General features: G+C 34.9%; 1 long non-coding RNA gene across 1 annotated transcript; it reads left to right on the top strand.

Moving 5' to 3' along the window:
* The first annotated feature begins 1,830 nt into the window (after positions 1-1,830).
* Positions 1,831-2,745, top strand: LOC109182780. The gene is made up of 2 exons (XR_002054433.1): positions 1,831-1,980; positions 2,357-2,745. It is a non-coding gene; the product is annotated as an uncharacterized LOC109182780 (long non-coding RNA).
* The last annotated feature ends 3,255 nt before the right edge of the window (positions 2,746-6,000 follow it).

The raw sequence follows: 6,000 nt of genomic DNA on the forward strand, positions 1-6,000 counted from the left end.
AAGAAAGAAGAGAGAGAAATCATAAAATTTTCAACTTCAATTTCCTTCTCAACACAGAATTGAATGTTATATATGCTATTGTTGAGACTTAGTATTCTTTCACCAACCACTACTCTTATCCAATATCTAACATCCAACATTTACATACATAATGCATATATATATAGATGAAAATATGCATCTCATAATCACATACAACTTTATACTGATTAACTTGTTTAAATTGAATATATATATATATATATATATATATATATATATATATATATATATATATATATATATTGTTTGGATAATGGCCAGTTGCCCACAACTCAGTTGGCTTAGCCTATGGGTTCAGCCCAACAAGCTCATTTAGCACGAGGAGTAATGACAAGCCATGCACCAAATGGCCCAACATATTATAAGCGGCAGATTATATTATGCACCACAGTCCATAATCGATTATGCACCGCGCGTCTTTTTTTTTAAATGAAAATTAACAGTGTTTATTTCCGTCGTTTCGCACCCTTTTGCAAAAAGTAATTCTGTTATTCAATGTCATTTTGTAAACACTGCAGTTTCAGTTGAACACAACTACAATTTCATTTTGATATAACTATAGTTTCATTCGATATTTATAGACTCAAATATGTGAAAATGTTATTTAATTTTATTTTATATACACTATAGTTTTATTAAAACACAACTACATGATCATTTTGATATAATTACAGCTTCATTGTACAATATACACTCGAATATGTGAAATGTTATTCAGTTTCAGTTTATATACACTGCAGTTTCATTTCACTATAACTACAGTATCATTTTGATATAACTGCAGTGTCGGTTTGGATATACTGTAGTATCAGTTGGTGTTTAATACACCAAACAAACGGAATCCGTTAACTCTAACGGCGGGCCGTTTCTTTACTTAAAGAAACGGCGCCGTATATGGGCCGCGGTGCATAATCGATTATGCACCGCGGTCTATAATATAACAACTGATTATAAGCGGCAAATTATATTGTGGACTAGGTCCCCAATACATTGTGGTCTAGACATCAAATATACACTCCAGTTTCATTTCAACACAATTATAGTATCATTTTGATATAACTACAGTTTCATTTTGTATACAATGTAGTTTCATTTCAACATAACTACAATTTTATTTCAATTCAATTCAATTGCAGTTTCATTTGATAATATAATAAAAATAATACGTGAGACAGTGTCAGTTTAAACTTTAGATACACTATAGTGTCTGTCGTTTTGGACCATGGTCCACAAAACTTTGTGGACCGCTGTCCACGGTATAATTGTTGATGTTAAGAGTTTATGTCTATTATGTTAAGAGTTTATATATGTGTATTATGTTAAGAGTTTATGTGTATTATGTTATGAATTTATGTGTATTCTACTATACAATTATGTACATTCGAAACAGTGAATTTTTTTTTTTTTATAAGTTAACAACGAAAACGGGAAACATAATTTCTATAAAATAAATAAATTAAAAAAAAAAAAAAAAACAGATACAAAACGACATTATTTTGACCAAGGCCCACACGATATATATAATTTTCCATTATAAGCCAATTGGTATACCATGGACCAATTGCAAATATAAATTTTTGTAGCCTAACTTCTGTTAATCAATAATGCATGCATCCCACACGTAAGCTTAGCCAGCCTCCCAAAGAGCATGTAGTAAGGCAGCAAAAGAAGCGTGTTGTAACAACGCGGTTGCCGGTGGGTCACACAATCTGCGCTGGGCAGCAATATAATATAAAAGGAAAGGATGGGGACATGCCCAATCTCTTCTTCACCTTCCCCGGCCCGCCCGCCCGCACAGTGCCAAGTAGACATGCCCGCCCCAGTTTACTCTATTTTGCTCCCGTACTCGCCGCCGCGAAAGTCCTATGGGCAACCAACCCGCCGACGGTTTTACTAGGGCGCGCGAGTACTCAAACACGGGGGCTTCCACGCAACAGGGTAAAATGGGGAGGTCACCCGGCCACAATTATATTCGTCCCTCATTTTTTTTACCCAATCTCTTCTTCACCTTCCCCGCACAGTGCAAAGTCAACATTTCACAACCATAGAAGCCTCTCCGGTGTTTGCGTATTCCCCATAGTACAATGTATTTTGCCCAAAAAAAAAAATCATTAGCTAAGGAAACCGTGTCACTAAATACATTGTACTATGGGAGTACTCAAACACCGGACGGGGCTTCCACGCCAACAGGGTGAAATGGAGGCGTCCAAGTTCACTCCCGGCGGCTCTTGATTACCCGCCACAAATGTGCCTCTCACTTCTATATATATCAGATTGTATTGTGATATTGTCCATTGTCATTTTAATCTTGCAGGGTTCACTCTCCTCGGGAATTCAATGCTATTTTGAAGAAGTGAGACTGGATCGAGTTGTTTGAGCCTCCTTCGGAGATTGCTGACATGTTGGATACTGAGAAGATCGATGAGATTGTCCTTTTGTAGAAGGGATGATTGAACGTTGTTGTTTGGGTAACCCCTCCCTCTCCCCATAAAATATATATATATATATATCCTTAGTTTCTAAATATTATTGTGATTAAACCTTAGTAAGGATGGCCGGATTTAATTCTCGCCTCATACATTTAGATTAGATGTGTGTTTATTTTATTTGTGAATTGATATGATATTTTAATCTTGTTATTTTAGAGTTTGTTATAGTTAGTTGTATTGGGTTGTTGTTGATGTAATATAAGTTTTTATAGTATTTGTCAATGTTTTCTAAAAAAAATAGTAAAGATGAAAATATACTTATTGTTATGGTTCACATAACAAATATGATCCACATAATAATTTTTCAGTTGGCCACAACTCAATTGACTTAGCCTATGGGTTCAGCCCAACAAGCAAATTTAGCCCGAGAGTAATGACAAGCCATGCACCAAATGGGCCAACATATTACAAGTAGACCTAACAATTATGGATACGACCCGTTAACACGACACGAAACTGAACACGAAAATAACGGGTTAGTGTTTAACCTTAACGTGTCTTGAGTTGACCCGTTATGTTTCGTGTCTTAACGAGTTAACCTGTTAAACCTATTAAGAACCCGTTTAACGTAACCCGTTAATATTATCGGTGTTAACTCGTTTACACAAACTTGTTTGTAACCCGCTAAAATCCATTGTCATTTAGGTAAGAACCATTGTCATGAATGAGATTACAAAATATATCATGAACATGACTAAGGATTAATTTACTTCATTAGGCCAAGATCATACACCAATTATTGATGTTCAACAATCTAAAATTTCAATTTTATTCTTAAAGCTAGCATGTACTTCTTTAATTATGATTTTGGATGTTATTTTATCATTTTTATGAATGTTATAAATTGAATATTTTTTAGTTTGTTTGATGGATTGAATTGTAGGTTTAATTTTTTTTTTATACAACTTAACTTTAAATTTTATTTTTTAATATATTAATAGGTTTAAATGAGTTTCGTGTCATATCGTGTCGCCACGACCCGAAACCTGTTAACAAAATGTGTTTATCGTGTCAACCAGTTAACAAATCGTGTTCGTGTTAAAATTTTGAACCCGTTAACCTTAAACGTGTCGTGTCCGTGTTTAGCCTTATCGTGTTCGTGTCGTTATCGTGTCGACCCCTTAACGAACCCGTATACACGAATTGTCATGTCTAATTACAAGCCTAGTTAACCATACCAATTAACCAATAGTTATGTTGTGCAACCGTGTGCACCATGCATGGTGCATACAGTTGCAAAACGGCGTCGTTTTGACTAAAAGCGCGCGCCCCATTTTTTTAAAGAAAAAAAACAGTTTTGATTCCCCTCAACAGCATTATATTGTGGATATATAGTTATTATGAATTATTGTGGATATATAGTTATGAATTTATGGATATTTAATTAGTTCATTCATTGTGGATATTTTGTTCATTCATTGTGAATATTGTGTTATTCATTCATTTTGGATATATAGTTATGAATTTGTGGATATATAGTTATGAACTTGTTGATATATAGTTATGAATTTGTGGATATATAATTTAAATTATGCACAAAAAAATGCTATTGCCGGGAATCGAACCTGAATTTATTTTTTTTAAAGTGGAACGCGTGTTTTTAGTCAAAACGACGTCATTTTTGCAACCGTATGGTGCACACGGTTGCACAGCATAATTTGCGTCAATTAACTTGGCAAATTATTCTATGGATCTGGATCTAAAAATACACAATTTATATATTGAATGTTCATAATTTACATAATGAATGTTCACAATTTTTATATACTAAATGTTCACAATTTACATACTAACAGGGCGTTTGGTTAGAGGAAATTTAAATAATTAAATTTCATTCCCACCTAATTTCAAAAGCCACTAAATTTCTTTGTTTGGTGGGAAGGTATTGCAATTCCTTTATTTTCATGGAATTAAAATCTCATGTCCCCCGTAATTTTAATTCCATAGATTTTAGAAAGAAAAAAAATGATAATCATGAAACAAAATTACCCCTTACTTTCTTTAACTTAAAATTGATGCCCACAACATTTTGAACTTTATACTACTTATTCCCTTTTAATTCTCATATATACCAAATATTGGAATTAAATTCCCAATAATTAAGAAGAGTTTTTTCAAGTAATAATGCACCATTTGTTGCAGCCATGAAATCACCATCAGCATTAATTAATAATTAGACAATAATCTCCTTCAGTAAAGTTATATACATACAATACATGCATGCAGCTGGCACACTATCTGCGTGTTGTAACAACCCTCAGATCCCATCCAAAGGGCGTGGAAGCTGATCGAGCCGCAGCAATATAAAAGGGTTCATTGCAACGAACAACCAGGCAGGGTACATTATTGAAGGTTTCTCTTATTGTGTTAGGCCTGGCCGGTAATCGGAAACTCATGCAGTCATCTGCGGTTTTTCAAGTCAATATTGTGGTGGCTAAGGAAGGATGGATTCCATGGAATGCGAGTAATATTGGGCTGAATGATTTGTACTATGGCGAATACGCAAACACGGGAGCAGGAGCTTCCACAGCTAACAGAGTCAATATGGTTCAGCTGTGACTGGAGATAGATTTATCGGTAAGGGAATCACCTTCCGAAACACAGTTGGAGCCTCAAACTTCCAAGCATTGGCGTTTAGGGCGGAGTAAAATGGGCTGGGTATCATCTGATTACCAGCCCGGGGAAGCCACTCAGTTCCCGGTGGAAAACCTAATCGATGGTAACTCATGGATACCAGAGACGGGTGTGCCCTATACTCCTGGTCTATAACCAGTTACCATTTTTGTCTTTCAGTGACTTGGCTGTGTGCTAGCTAGCCAGGCCATGTTTGGAACATCTATATGAGAGGTCTGTGGGTATCCTCAATGGATAAGCTGAAAAAGTAGTTTATGAACAGATGTTAAATTGTAATAGAGTCAGTAGCATTTTATCAATTTATATAAACATTTTATTTTCTTCTATAACAAACATTGGTAAACGTAGTAAAAGTAGTTTATGAACAGATACTACATTGTAATAGAGTCAGTAGCATTTCATCAATTTATATAAACATTTTATTATCCATAAATCCCCATTACTGCCATTTTTTTTAGTTTGAAATATGGCATGTGGCATCACCATGTTCCTGTTTTTTTTTTTTTTTTTTTTTTTTTTTTTTTGATTGTCTTTTCAAATAAGCCGAAGCTTTTATTGAATGACAAAAGACATAATGCTTTACAAATACCTTAGGCCCAAAAGTAACCTAAGGTTAACAAACAGCAAGGGCTAAAATAGCATAAGTGTACTCAGGGCCGAAAGGCCTTACAAATTAAAGGGCTAAGTATAGCCTAAACTGTCCATGGGCCCAAGGCCCTAACAATGAAAAGGTTCAAAAGAACTAAACAACAAAAGGCCTAAGCTGCCCAAAGGTAAAGAAACACACGGCCCAAGGCCTTCTTGCACGGCAAATTAATGCATGGACTATGGTCAA

The sequence above is a fragment of the Ipomoea nil genome, unplaced genomic scaffold, assembly GCF_001879475.1.
Source record: "Ipomoea nil cultivar Tokyo-kokei standard unplaced genomic scaffold, Asagao_1.1 scaffold0188, whole genome shotgun sequence".
NCBI classification, from domain to species: domain Eukaryota; kingdom Viridiplantae; phylum Streptophyta; class Magnoliopsida; order Solanales; family Convolvulaceae; genus Ipomoea; species Ipomoea nil.